Here is a 15,173-nt window from a genome sequence, read left to right on the forward strand (position 1 = left end):
TAAACATTAAAAAACGAGAAGACATTTTAAAAAATAGAACATTCCTCGTTTTGTGTTTATCTGATGTTTTCCCATGGTTAAATTGAGATAATGCATTCTCAGCAGGAATACTGCTGAGGCAATGTGTCCTCAGGATATCCTATCTGGAGGCACATGATGTCCCTCTGTCCCCCATAGATGATGTTAATTTAGATCACCCAGTCAAGGTGTTGCCCAGTTTCTCCACTTATGATTACTTTTCTCCCCCTTGCAACTAATAAGCAGTCTATGGGAAAACACTTTAAGACCATTCAAATATCCTCCTCATCAAAATTTCCCCCTGGATTTAGCATCCATTGATGGTCTAATTCAGGTTTACCATGGTGGTGTAAACATCTCTTTGCACAAGTTTGTAGAGATGGGAATGTATCAGATAAAATGGGAACATACTGAAAGAACACAGGAGCAAGGAAATGGCCAAAATCTGGAACAATCTAAGCATTGAAATAAATAATGATAATAAATTATAACATTGAAGGAAAGTAATAATCCATGAACCCACAGTAAACCAAGCCTGGGGTGGCTCAGTCTGTTGAGCATCCGACTTCAGCTCAGGTCGTGATCTCACAGTTTGTGAGTTTGAGCCCCACGTTGGGCTCTGTGCTGACAGCTCAGAGCCTGGAACCTGCTTTGGATTCTGTGTCCCCCCCCCCCCCCCGTGTCTCCCCTCCTTGTGCTCTTTCTCTCAAAAATAAATAAACATTAAAAAAAAAACCAACAGCATAAATCTCAGTTTGGGCTTCCAGTGACCCCACCGTGCAGTGGTAGCTATGCCCCTCTATGCTACTATATTGCTGTGCCTCTCCTCTGACCTGCCACCATCATGTGACACTTTCCTAATTAGGAAACAGAGCTGAATTGAGCCCTGGCCTCTATCTCCTCCTACCCCAAGGGAAGCAGGCCCTGCAGGATCAGGCATGGGACCTGGAGCTGAGGGTCTTGGACCCTGGAAACTGAGTCACAGCCTCAGGGTCCCCTTGTCCCAAGGGTTCAGCTCTGCCAGAGGGCTCTATTTTCCCTTTTAAAGAGACACCCAGTAGGGGCAGCTCGGTCAGTTGAGCATACAACTCTTGATTTCTGCTCAGGTCATGATCTCCCGGTTTGTGGGATCGAGCCCCACGTTGGGCTTTGCACTGACAGTGTGGAGCCTGCTTGGGATTCTCTCTCTCCCTCTTTCACTGCCCCTCCCCTGCTCATTCACTCTAAATAAATAAATAAATAAATAAATAAATAAATAAATAAATAAATAAAAACTTAAAAAATAAAAGAGACACCCAGTAAGTGGAATCTCCCTCGAAGATATCACTCAGCCCTCTAGGGAGGGTCCCCTGCCCACCACCTTGGAACTGGCCGTGGTACAACCCCAGGGAAGCTCTTCTGCCAAAGAAGAAGACATTCCTGCCTTTCCACTAGTGCCCAGAGCCTCACTCAGGGACCGATGATGTAGCACCAGCTTCCTCTCTTTCCTTCCTTGGCCATTTACCGGCCCGCCCGAGGGGTCCTCCCCAGATGCTCCTTTACCTGCTCTGCTCTGCTCTGCTCCTTTACCAGCTCTGCTCTGCTCCTTTACCGGCTCTGCTCCCCAAATCCGACTCAGGAATATTCATCTTGCCCCATCCCCAACCCCCTCCATGAATCATTATTGCTGGGACGGACCAGATCTAACGTCTTAGACTAATTTGATTTCGGGCAGGCCTCTTAGAATTATAAGAATGACAGTAAGCAAAACAGGCATCATTGTCTAAGTGTATTACAGTGATGGGGAATGGACACTGCAGCCAGACCACCTCCTCCTGATCCCAGCTCTGCAAAACAAATGTGCACAAGTTACTTAATCTCTCTGTGCCTCAGTTTCCTCATCTGTGAACAAGGCCTAATGGTAGTACCTACCTGAGGGCTGTTGAGGAGTAAATGAGGTAAGAATGTTAGTGTTGGGGAGCCTGGCTGGCTCAGGCAGTAGAGCGTGCAACTCTTGATCTCAGAGTCCTGAGTTCAAGCCCCAGATTGGGCACAGAGTTTAAACGTTTAAAAAAAATTTTTTTTTAATTTTTTATTTATTTTGAGAGACAGAATCCCAAGCAGGCTCTGCACCATCAGCACAGAGCCGGATGCGGGGCTTGAACTCAAGAACGGTGAGATCGTGACCTGAGCCGAGATCAAGAGTCAGACACTTAACCGACTGCGTCACCCAGGAGCCCCTAAAATTTTTTTTTTAATTTTAGAGAGAGAGTGTGTGGGGGAGAGGGGCAGAGAGAGAGAATCTCAAGCAGGCTCCACACTCAGCATGGACTTGATCCCAGGACCCTGGGATCATGACCTGAGAGAAAATCAAAAGTCAGTGGCTCAACCGACTGAGCCACCAGGAGCCCTGGGGGTAGAGTTTAAAAATAATAAAAATAGGAGCGCCTGGGTGGCTCAGTTGGTTAAGTATCCGACTTTGGCTCAGGTCATGATCTCAGAGCTTGTGGGTTCAAGCCCTGCTTCAGGCTCTGTGCTGACAGCTCAGAGCCCGGAGCCTGCTTCAGATTCTGTGTCTCCCCCTCTCTCTGCCCCTCCCCCTCTCGTGCTCTGTCTCTCTCAAAAATAAACATTAAAATAAATTAATTAATTAATAAAAAGACTTTTTAAAAATAATGTAAAGGTTAACTGGCACATAGTAAGCATCATGTGTTTGCTTTTATAATAATTGTAATTGTTAACTCCAGGAGTGTAGTGAAGGATATGGACTCTGGAGTCACAGGCTGGGTTTGTACCATGGTTCTCCCACTTACGGTTGGAATTTGGGCAAAGCTTTTGGCCTGCCTCTGCCTCAGTTTCCACATCTGTGAAATAGGAGTGAAAAACAATGCTTGCCTCTTAGGGTGTTTCTGGATTAAATGAGGTAAAGTGTGCCAAAGTGCTTAAAACAGGGTCAGACACATTGTAAATTGTTCAAAAAACTTTGTCATTGACTATTATTATTTTTATTTCACTGTTTTTATTTTTAAGTAATCTCTACGCCCAATGTGGGGCTCAAACTCACAACCCCAAGATCAAGAGTCATATGCTCTACCGACTAAGCCATCCAGGCGCCCCATACCATTATTATTTTTAATCTAGTGAGGAAGACAGTGATATTCTTACTGTCGTTTTAGAGATGAGAAAACTGAGATTCAGGCTAAGTACCTCACCAGTAAGTAGTACAGCAGGGATTTACTTGTGCCCTGGTCTGACTGGCGCCAAGGTCTTGGTCACCACACTATGCGGACGGAGCAGGTTTAGAGTGAGTTTACGAGGAAGAAGGAATCTGCTGCTCCGAGCCAGGATTGAACGTCTAGCCTTGTGAAATATTTGTGCAGGCTCAAAAGCCACTTCGTCAAAGGCGCCCTCTCTGATCTCTCCCCCGTGGCAATGAACCCCTTCCTCCCTAGATCTGCTTACACCTTGACCTTCGTGTCACACTCTGCCTTGTCTTGTTTGCCAGCTGCTCCACATCTACCTTCCCCTTAGACTTGGGAGGTGAGGTGAGGAAGGGCTAGACCTTGTTGATTTTGGGGGTCTCAGTATGGGAAGTGGGTGAAAAAGGTCCTAGAACTGGCTTGAAATTGCCTAAGTTAAATGTAATTGTGGAGGGAAAGGTATTTATGTTTAACTTTCCTCCTTCCAATCAAGGTGACCCTGAAAACTAACACAGACATATACATATATATGATTACAAAGGAATGTACATTCAATGTAGGAAATTTGGCAAGTCCAGAAAAGTATTAATTAATAATAATTATTAATAAAACAAAAGTTATCTGGGGTGCCTGGGTGGCTCAGTTGGGTAAGTGCCCGACTCTTGATTTCAGCTCAGGTCATGATCTCATAGTTCATGGGTTTGAGCCCCAAATGTGTTTGAGTGCTCTCTCTCTCTCAACATAAATAAACCTAAAAAAAAAAAAAGGATAAAATAAAAGTTATCTATGAAACTCTCATTCAACAATTTGTTAATATGTTGGCAAATTTTCTTCTATGCTTATAACTAAATAAATGAAAATAAATAAACGGGCTCATAATGCATAAGCTGTTTCATAGCCTCCCTTTTCCAAACACATTGTGAACATTTTTGTAGACATTAAATGTCCTTTTTGTTCGTTTGTTGTTATTTATTTATTTTGGGGAGAGTGCAAGCAGGGGAGGGGCAGAGAGAGGGGACAGAGGAGCCAAAGCGGGCTCTGTGCTGACAGCAGCAACCCAGACTCGAACTCACAAACCACGAGATCATGACCTGAGCTGAAGTCGGATGTTTGACCAACTGAGCCACCTGAGGCCCCTGGATAAAGGTTATCTGAAATTCCATTTATATATGCCTGATCTCCACCCCACTGCCTTGTAGAGGACAAGCTGGCAGACTTTGTACAGGAGGTCAGGACCCCTGCAGCCTTACAAACTTACCCGTGAAGGGAGGACATGTGGTTTTTGTAAGGGCAAACCAGACGCGTCTCACCCACCTGTCAGAAGTCAGTCCTTTGGCAAATAGTTACAGACAGTCCTTGCCTTTCAGTGGTCCAGTTTGTGATTTTTCGACTTTATGATGGTGCGAAGCACATACACACTCAGTAGAAACTCTACTTCGAATTGTGAATTTGGATCTTTTACCTTGAGATGTGAATGTGAATCTTTTCCCGGGCTCGTGATATACGAGGCTCTCCCGTGATGTCGGTGGCAGGACGAAACTTCTAGTCAGCCCCAAGATCAGGAGGGTCACAACCCATACACTGATAACCATTCTGTACCCATACAACCGTTCTGTCCCTCACTTTCAGTACAGTATTCAATATGTGACATCAGACAGTCAGCACCTTATTATAAAATGGGCCCTGTGGTAGATGATTTTGCCTACCTGTAGGCTAATGTTAAGTGTTCCTAGCACAGGTCAGGCAGCCTGGGCGAAGCTGTGATGTTCAGCAGGTTAGATGTATTCGATGTGTTTTTGACTTATGACACTTTCAATTTATGATGCGTTTGTCGGGACGTAACTACTGTAAGTTGAGGGAGATTTGTACTCACTCATGGCGCTGCCAGGCTGGGTGGTGCCAGCACTGAGACAGAGGACACCCCCTGTCTCCCAGGAGCTCATGCGGAGAGCTACTACCTTACCCTGAGCTATATGTAGGCAGGATGGACAGAGGGACCGCTGGGGAGCAGCGGGCTACTCAAGAGAAGGAGAGTTCGCAGAAAGTCAGGCATGACATTGGCATTGGTGCCCCGGGAAAGGGGTGAGGGGCCTGGGAATCCTTCTCTCAGTTGGAAGTCAGGTTGGCAATCCCACAGGTTTCCATCTAGTTACCATCCCGGGAGGGGAGGTGCGTACTCATTTATTTTGAGTAAAAAATGTTTCCCGTGTTTCCGTGTTTCTCTCATGTGTTCTTTCAAAACCCCCACGTGTTACTGCCAATTACTTGTCAGCGTCCTCTGAGTTTCCTGCTCAGATCGGTGAAGCTGGAGAAAGGGATAGGATTACCCCAATTATCTGGATGTTCGCGCCACTTTCTTTTCCACCTTGGACCTAAGCTTCAGTGATGCTAGAAGGCTTCTCTTTAGGGCAAGAGAATGGGCTGTTTCCCAAGCCGCAGCCACGTGTTCTTGTCCACGATTTGTGCCCCAGCATTTGTCTGGGGCTGTGGAAATCCCAGAAGGGCAATGTCTGGTTTTCCCTGGGGTCCAGTTGGAACCCGCTCTTTCCAAGCCTGAGCCCCACAGCTCAGCCTCAGCCTCACTGCAGAGGTGGGACACAGAGGATATGCTCCCACTTATCTGTGCTTAGTATAGCCACAGACTTGGCAAGAAGCTTTCCTCACCTTCCCATTTGCTCAGTGGGAACAGCAAGTGGTCTTGACTGTCCTAGCATGGGGGTAAGGGGCAAGGACAGGAAAGGGGAGGGACTGGATTGTAGGCGAAGGGCAGGCTGGGAAGGGCCTCTCGAAGGAGTTCAAATTTTATTCTCCCAGCAATGGGTTGTCATTCGTATCTTTTCAACAAGACAGAGACATCACCAGTCTAAGCTTTAGAAAATAACCTGCTGGGCGCCTGGGTGGCTTGGTCGGTTAAGCGTCCGACTTCGGCTCAGGTCATGATCTCACAGTCCGTGAGTTCAAGCCCCGCGTCGGGCTCTGTGCTGACAGCTCAGAGCCTGGAGCCTGTTTCAGATTCTGTGTCTCCCTCTCTCTCTGCCCCTCCCCTGTTCATGCTCTGTCTCTCTCTGTCTCAAAAATAAATAAACGTTAAAAAAAATTAAAAAAATAAAATAAAATAACCTGCTAGCATCGAGAAGGACGGATTGAAAGTCAGGAGCCCTGGTGGCACCAGCAGAACAAGGGCAGAGCCGTGGGAATGCAGAGGGGGCACATTCCAGAGACATTCAGGAAGTAGAAAGCCCTGAATTCACAGCATATGAACTTGGTAGCTCAGATGAATGGGAGGTGCCCTTCTTCAGGACAGAGAGTTCTGGCGAAGGAGGATGTGGAGTTCACAGCTTCCAGGCTTGCCACACTGAAGGTGAGGTGGTTCTGCGCCAGCCTGTCCAATGGCAGTTACACATTCCAGGCAGGAGCTCAGGAGAGGGAGTGGGGACCCCAGAATGGGTCATCACCCCAGACAGTGGCGGCAGACACAGTGCTACTATCATCAGTAACGATGCTAGCCGTCACTGAACATTTTGATGTGCCAGGCAGTGGTCTGGGCGCTTCACATGCGTGGATTTGTGTAAACCTCACCCCGATCTTTGGAGGTAAGGCACTGTTGTGAGGTCCAAATTCAGGTGAGGAAAACAGGCCCAGAGAAAGTTCAGTAACTGCCCTAAAGTCATGCAGCACGCAAGTGGGGGCAATCGGGGCTTGGTACGTGCTCCACTCTAGCCCCACTGAGAGAACATCTTGGGAGTTGTGGGATTTAAGGAAAAGGCAAGAGATCTGTACCCTGGAGAAGCTCCTGGGGCAGGCAGGGCTGAAGAAAGGAAGAAGCTGGTAGGAAAACAAAGAAGGTGGGAAGCCACCGGGTGGGAGTCATTTCAGGGTGTTAACTGCCCCTGGAATGCTGGGGGCAGGGTCTCAACTGCAGGATCCAATGGGGATTGAGGGATTAGACAGCATGTCTGGTTTCTTTTTGGAGAAGTTTATTGAGCTATTGAGGAATGGGCAAGAGAGAACCAGGGCAATGGCCGGAGGGCAGGGCAGGGTTACAGGCTTCTTAGAAAGGGGGGCATCCCTCAGGTTTGAAGGTATGAAGGAGAGAAGGGGAGAAAGAACCGATGGAGCCTCCTGGAGCGTGGGGGTTGTGCCTGAGAGCATATGTCATCCTCTGAGCTGAGCAGGGACAACAGGGGCCCAACCCAGGGCAGAAGCTGGGGGAATAAGGTGAGGGTGGGGGTGGAGGAGGAAGGAACAGGACTTGGTAACCAATAGAATATAGGGCAAGGGACACTTGAGATCTGAGGTTTCCAGCTGCCAACGAGGATGAGGAGGAGGATTGGACAGGCAAAGGCTCGGAGTTCAATTTTAGCCTCCTTGCCTGTGAGGTGTCTGAGGGACCTGCAGGCCTGGCCTGGGAGCCTCTGGGCCCTTATGGCTCAGAGGCAGTGGTAGGAGGGAGGGAAGTTACCCAGGGTGGGTATCAGAGGCAGGGAAGGGGTCTGAGGAAAAGCTTCCAGAAAGACAGCCCTGAAAGGAAGGATAAGGTAGCAATGCCCAAGAAGTGTCCTTCAATGAAGAGCGTCCATTCGAGTGACTGATTTCATTTGATGACTGTATTAATAGCATATTAAAAGATTTTATGAACACTCAGGGGCAAATGCAAATAGCGGCATCTCCAAGTCTGCGGATGCGTTTTCCAGGCTCTGCAGGTGACAGGGAGGAACTGCAGAAGCATCTTGCAAGTAGGCAGAAAAGTGAACCGCACTGTGGGCTGGAATAAGGTAACACTCATGATGACATAATTTAGAAGACCGGCAAACAGGATCAATTCCAAGCTCCCAGTTACAACGTCAGGACAGGAGCCAGGAGTCAGCAGGGAGGCAGGAGGCAGTTGGTCTAGATTAAGGGTCTTTGATCTGGGGTCTAGGACTACCTCCTAAGGTTTCAAGCACCCCCCCCCCCCCCGCAAGGGCATGTACCACCAAGTGAAGGAGCATGAGGTGGGGGGTGGGGTGGAGAGGAGATCCTCAGAGGGTCTGGGCACCCCACCCTGGAGCTGTACTCCAAATGCTAACCTGATGTTGGACCTCCCCAAGGAGGGTGTGGTTCTGAGGTTTCTCCTCCTCACAGGTTCCCAACGTGCTAAAGAAACCTTCCCTTGACATGCAAATGATGGAAACACACGGTGTCAGGGGCACTCTGGTTTGTGGTTTTTACCATCAGATGTCTCTGTGGCTGAGCAGGTTGACTTGTCTCAGCAGAGCTAGGGGGAAGCCCTCAGAGGAAGAGGCGAGAGGGGCTATTCCCTGGAGTCTGGGCCCACATGGGAAGTGGGCCTCCAAGGCAGGCTGTGGAAGAGGAGGGTGCAGACCCTTCGCAAGCTGTCGGGGTTGGGGCTGGAACTGCACCCTCCTCAGACCTCCTACGTAGCTCCTCTTCAACGCAGAATGCTGGGCTGTCGCCACCTGCCCCCCCCCCCCCCCCCCGGCTCCACATTGGAGTTTGAAGCCAAACCACATGAAAAAGAATAGTCAAATCTGATCTCCCATTCATTGGACAAGTTCTTCTGTGGAAAATCTTCTCAGGGCTCAGAAGCCCTCAAAAGTGACCGAGGATGCTGGGAGATGGGGGAGATGGCAGGAGGTATCTGATGATGTGATGTGATGGATAACAGCTTTGATCTCCTGACCCCCTCCTCACCATCTCCTCCGACCTCGGCATTTTGTTTCCTTCCCGGAGCCCTGGCTTCCCAGGGGCCACCCTTCCCCCACACCGCAGCTGTCCCAGGCCCAGATGTGCGTCGTCCACCCTCTGCATCCGCCCGGGCAGCTCTGCTCTTAGGTGGCCCTCTGAGCCACGCGCTCGGGTCCCCGCCCCACCCCGGCCCGTCTCCGGGAGCGCCTTCCCGGCGCCGGTCCCCGAGCAGGGAGGGGCAGGACGCCCCGCACCCCACTAACCGGGGGAGACCGAGGCTCCTAGCTCACGCCCTCCGGCCCGCCGGTGGGGGCTCACGGCGGCTGGTGCGGGGGCGACGCAGGGGAGACCCCGCCAACCGTCCCCTGGAGCCCCCCAGCCCCGCGACTGTGCCGCTTCCCGCCCCCCCCACCCATTCCTGTTTCCCTCCTCTCTCGGAGGGGGTCGGGCCTCCGAGCGGGTCTGGGGGCGCCGCGGCCTGGCCGGCGCCCCGCCCGCGGTCCCGCTCCTCCCCGCGCGGCCCCACTTGTGGCCCCGCCGGCGGCCGCGCAGGGACAGCTGCATTTCTCGCCGCCCGCCGCTAGGAAGCTGGCCTCGCCTCGCATTCTCCGCCTCCCGCGCCCCAGCCGCGCCGCCGCGCCGGGCCCGCCGCCGCCACCGCCGCCACCGCCGCCGGCGCGGGATCGCGGCCCCTCCCCCGCCCGCCGGCCCCTCGGGCCCGCGGGGCAGCGGACGCGCGTGGCGGCTGCTCGGTAAGACCCTCCCTTCGCTCCCCCGCGCGAGCCGGCTCCGGCCCGGCCCGGCGGCCCCACCTTCTCGGGCGCCGATCGCCGCGGCGCCGCCGGGAGGGCCGGGCCGGCGCGAGTTTGATTCCCGGCGCTGCCGCCGCGGCTTCCCGGGAGCCCGCGCCGCCCCAGCCGCGTGCGCCGGGTCGCGGCCCTCGCCTCCTCCCCGAGCCCCCTCCTCACCCAGGCCGTGGGCGCGCGAGGCGGGCGGGCACCGGGGTGCGGGGAGCGGGGAGCGGGGCTCGGGGCTGGAGGGGTGGTCGCGGGCGGGCGGGCGGCGCCGGGATGGGCTGCGAGGCCTCCCCGAGCCGGCGCCGCCCTGAGCCCCTACCCCGGCCGCTCCCCCTTTTGTGTGGGCGCCCCTCGCAGCGCTGCCCGGGCCTGGGGGCGCTGGCTGGCGGGGGGCGCCTGCTGAGGGCAGAGTTCCTCCTAGGAGGAGGGGAGGCTGGCTTCCCGTCCCCGCCGATGTCACAGGTCGGCTCAGCCTTTTCTGGTCCCACCCGGTCCCCTGGGAGCTGCATCTCCCGGTGGCTCGCTAGGGAAAGTTCAGAACGCACTGTCCCCGCCCCTGCTCCCCCGCCCCTCCGGCTCGGTATGCCCCCGGCTCTCAGCTCCAGGGGGTTGGTGTTAGCGTTTGTTCATTCTTTCCTCTTCAGTTTCTCCTTGCATTGTTGCCTTACACCCGGCACTGGCTTGGCCTTTTCTTTTCTCCTTAAAAGAAGTTTTGGCTGCAGGAAATTTTTACTGAAATTAAATTCCTGGAGAGGGACTTGTTTTAGGGGAAAGGAGGTTTTAGATTTTCCTTTATTTTGTTAATTTTATTATGTGTGTGTGTGTGTGTGTGTACATTCACACACACACACACACACACACACATATGTATGTATTTTGGTGAGAGTGAGGGCAATGACTGGGAGTTTAGATGTAAGATGTCCTAGAGGTGGTGCGGGATGCAAGGAGACCATCTCACTCCCCACCTGGCCCTGAGGCAGGAACACCACCCCACATGGGGAATTACCTTGCCTGTTGGTTATTCTGAGCATCCTGAGCCACCTGGTCCTGCAGAAAGGACTCAGGGAGATGTTCTGGGCCTCTCATGCTCTTTCTCTGGCAGGCATGCTCATCTTTACCGCCTGGTGGAGTTAGCCATGTATGCCTGAACAAGTGAGGGACACAGGGAATTCTCATGGAGGAGGTCACCTTGCCATGAGATTTGGCCCCTTTGTGGAATCAAGTGTGAAACCGGGCCCTCTCTGTTGTCAGGGGTCGATGCCATTGGGACCTCTATTTTGAATGGAGGGTGGCATCTCTGGGATGGAGAGAGAAACCTGGCCCACGTCACCAGGAGGCTGAAGGGTGTGTGCAGGAGGGTTGGGTTTGAAATCCGCCTGTCCCCTTTCTGCTGCTGGAAGGAGCAGGAGACAAGGGAACAGGAGTGGTGCGTCAGGCCTGGGCACATCCTTAAACAGGAGAGAGACCTTGGACGACTAGGATGGCCCAGCAGTGGTAACATGACTAGCGGGGGACTTGGGGCCAGAGGCTGGGGTCATGGGCCCCTTTGAGAATCTGGTGAAAGCCCCAGCTCCTGCTGTCTCCACAGTGCACGTGTGCAGGGACACATTTTGTATACGCTATCACGATGTTACCATACCCTTTGGAACTGGAACCCCTTGGAAGACCCCTGATCTACAGTCTTGGTCCAGCAAAGTCCATTCAGAACGGTTCTCTCCTTTGTGGCCAGTCAGTGAATAATCCCAGTGTGCGAAGAGTAGACTTCTCAGGAGGTCGTTTCTCATGACCTTCTCATGCAACTTTGGGCGTGTGGCCACGGTGACCTGGGAACTCTGGACCAGAGCCCAGCTCCGTACAGTCAGCCAGAGGATGGGGGCAGATGGCTGGGGCAGGGGGCTTCTCCAGGGGCTGTCTGTGTGGCGAGAAGGCTCTAGGCGCTGCGTGGGGGCCACAGTTCTATAGGATTAGAGGCAAGTATAATTTCACTGGGTATGGAGCCAGGCGCTTTAAGAGCCCCAGCTTATTCTTGGGGAAGAGGGCTTGAGGTGGAAGGAGGAGCTTCAGTGGAGAGTGCAAGTGTGAAAACACTGCCCCTCTTGAGGAGTTTTGGGGCACCGTTGTCCAAGGCCAGGATCCAGGTACCGTAGGTTCCTTTGGACTTTAAACGACAGTGGGGGGCCCAGAGGAGACAGATGTCACCGACCCCAGTGCACCCCAGGAGGTGTGGCCTGCCTTTGGTTTCTTAACCAAAGTGCCCTACTTTGGCTGCTCAGGTGTTCGTGGCACCTACGCTTGCTGTTGGATCTGGAAGGGCCTTTAGTAGGGGCTTCCATCTCTGACTTCTCTGCTTTGGTGTTGAGAAGCACTTCTGAGGCTCAAGTGCCCCGAGACAGTGGTAGCTCATGGGCATTTTGCTTTATTTAAGTAGCCAGCGCAGCGTTTGGGGTACAGCAGTACCCACACTTGTTCCCTCCTTCAGAGCTTCCTACATTTCCTCAGGAGTATTCTAAAGCCTTGGGGGCAGGAAGCTGGAGTCAGGCAGGGGTCACCTCTAACTATGCAAAATGGCCCGGAGGAGGAGATGCCTCCATTTCATTGAGCCACAGGAGGCCTTGGAGACGCCATAGTCCAAGTCCCCGAATTTGGGACTTGGAAGTTTTCTTGGTGAGATGTCAGGGTCCTGTGGCAGTGACTAAAATTTCACATTCACTGCTGCTGCCCTGGATAGCACTGGCGAGTTGAGGATGCTGGTTGTGGTGGCTCACTCAGTGCTTCTCTGATCTCTGCCTTCAGCGTCCCAGTGAGCACGTCTGATCTGTCAGAGCAGTTATAGTGGGCTCATAATAACGCGGCTATTACGCTTATTTTTAATTTTTGGTTTTTTGTTTTTTTTAGAGAGTGCACATGAGTGGGGGAGGGACCGAGGAGCGGGGGGAGACTCGCATGCAGGCTCCACGCTCAGTGCGGAGCCGGACATGGGGCTTGATCCCACGACTCAAGGATCATGACCTGAGCGGAAACCAAGAATCGGACGCTCAACTGACTGAGCCACCCACAGGGGCCTCTCTTATTATTTTTAAAACAGGTCATAAGTGGCAAATGCTATAACAATGCCTGTAAACAGAAACTCCCTTGTAAAATGTGGCCTTTCCATTTCTGTTATGGTGGCACCAAGTGTCTCTGAGGAATGATTGGTGGGATAAAGAAGTTCCAGCTCCCTCTAACCTCCTTCCCCCAGAGGCAGTTGGGGCCCTTTGGTGCCCTCCCCCCCCACCCCCTAGCTCAGTGGTTTAGAGCGTAGGATCCGAAGTTAGAGTCCCAGCCCTCTCTCTTCCTCTCTGATTTTATAAGTGCCTCAGTCTCTCAGCTTTAGAAAGCGTGGAAGGAGAGCTAATGTGTATGCCAAAGAATAAATGTTCTTTAGTGTGGAAGCTATTAGTACTATTATTTTTGTTAACTTTTTTTTAATGTTTATTTATTTTTGAGAGAGGGTGTGGGCCAGTGGGGGAGGGGGAGAGGGAGAGGATCCCAAGAGGGCTCTACGCTGACAGCAGCTGCCCCATGTGGGGCTCGAACTCACAAACCACAAGATCATGACCTGAGCCAAAGTCCAATGCTCAACGGACTGAGCCACCCAAGTGCCCCTATTATTACTATTATTATTTCTGCGCATGGGTGCTAATGTTCTGAGGCTCCTTGTTGTTAAGGAAAATCTTTGGTAAAGATTTTACAGTCTAAAGACTGTAGAGGTGGAAGCTGGCTTTAGGAGGAGTAGGATGAAGTGTGTTCAGGCTTTTAAATTATGAGCAAAGGGTTCTGCATGGTGGGGGGATGGGAGCCTGAAATGTCGAGGGTGATGATAGAGAAGCGTAGTTGGGTACAGAATGACTCAGCATCTGTAGCCCTGCTGTGGAACTGACTCTTCTCCCTTCTTTTTGGGTAAGAGAATAAGCTGATGAGAGTAAGGGAGTTGGGAAAGGGTCATAATAAGGTAGGAGAGTTGCATGACTTTTATGTTGATGCTAACATTGGTTCTGGAGAAAGGGAGTGTAGCGGGGGTGGGGGGCAGGCCCCCTATGCAGTCAAGAGTGAAAGCTGCAAGGTGGAGGGGGTTTCGGGAAGGAATAGATCTGCTGAATGATAATTCCAGCACTCCCTGAGCATTTGCTATGGCTCAAAGCCTGTTCCAGGTGCTTCTCACGGATCAGCTCATTTAATTCTCACAAGACTCTATGAGATGTCAGATCTGTTTTTCAGTTAAGAAACAGAGACGTAAAGAGGTTAAATAACTTGCCCAAGATCACATGTCTAGAAGGTGGTAGAGCCAGGATTTGAATCCAAGAGGCCTGTCTCTGTAGAGCTTACATCCTTAAAGAAATTCTGGGCTAGGGGTGGAGAGAGGCGAGGACGGTGGGGCTGGGGCTAAAGGGCTTCGTGCTCTGCTGGAAGGGCAGCCCAGGCCACATTCAGACATCACCAGAAGGTGCCTGGAGTGTTCAGTCTGCCGAGAACCGCTGGCCAAGTGCCAGGCACTCTGCTGGGGCTGACCCCCCGTACAAAGTCATTGAGGCCCCTGCCTGCAAGATGCCTGTGGTCTTGTAGGGGAGACAGGTTAGCCCAGAACTCCACGGCAAGCACTGCTGTGAGACAAAGCACTGCAGAGGGGACGCTCTACCGTCCAGAAGAGCTGGGGTGGGGAAGGCTGCCTGCAAGAGAGGGCACTTGAGCTGAGTGAGAGCAAAGGTGGCCGCTGTCTCCGGGACATCACTCTCCCACTCTGTGAACTTTGATTAGAACCGAGGGTCAAATTTTCTGGATCCTGCAACACCCTGGCTGGGGTGAGGCAGGAACTGGGAAGTGCAGTTGGCTTCCTTGATGTCTTTGTGGTTTTTAAGAGTCACCTCCTGTAATGCTTGCAGTGAACTTGCTGAAGAAGAAATAGAAATCTTCTAAGAGTTACTGCCCAGAGGGGCACCTGGCTGGCTCAGTCGGTGGAGCATGCAACTCTTTTTTCTTTTTAAGTTTATTTAATGAGAGAGAGAGAGAGAGAGAGAGAGAGAGAGAGAGAGCAGGAGAGGGGGAGAGAGATAAAAGAGAGAGAGAGATTCCCAAGCAGGTTCTGCTTTGTCAGCACGATGCGAAGCCGGATGTGGGGCTCGAGCTCATGAACTGTGAGATCATGACCTGAGCAGGAATCAAGAGTTGGATGCTTAGCCCACTGAGCCACCCGGGTGCCGCTGGAGCATGCAACTCGTGATCTCGGGGTTGTAAGTTTGAGCCCCACGTTGGGTGTAGGGATTACTTTAAAAAAAAAAATAGAGTTACTGCTCAGAGCACAGTGATTCACTCCTGTCTCTCCGAACTTAGAAGCAGAACCAGAGGCAAATGAACGTAAGCTGCGGAGGAAGGACTCGAGTAAGGGATGAGGAAAACGTTCCTTGCAAATAGGATGTGAGATGTGAGAACAAGTGACTCATAGGAGCAGAGGGGA

At 52.1% G+C, this 15,173-nt stretch overlaps 1 protein-coding gene across 3 annotated transcripts in view; it reads left to right on the top strand.

Annotated features, from left to right (window-relative positions):
- The first annotated feature begins 9,483 nt into the window (after positions 1 to 9,483).
- Positions 9,484 to 15,173, top strand: part of CUEDC1 (CUE domain containing 1) — an 83,458-nt gene continuing 77,768 nt past the window's right edge. The window contains exon 1 of one of the 3 annotated variants that reach the window (XM_027034208.2): positions 9,484 to 9,637. The gene's annotated coding sequence lies outside the window, so the exon portion shown is untranslated. The remainder of the gene's footprint in view (positions 9,638 to 15,173) is intronic. The other 2 variants (XM_053212741.1, XM_053212740.1) reach the window with 2 other exon arrangements.

The sequence above is a fragment of the Acinonyx jubatus genome, chromosome E1 (genome assembly GCF_027475565.1).
Source record: "Acinonyx jubatus isolate Ajub_Pintada_27869175 chromosome E1, VMU_Ajub_asm_v1.0, whole genome shotgun sequence".
Taxonomy (NCBI): Eukaryota; Metazoa; Chordata; class Mammalia; order Carnivora; family Felidae; genus Acinonyx; species Acinonyx jubatus.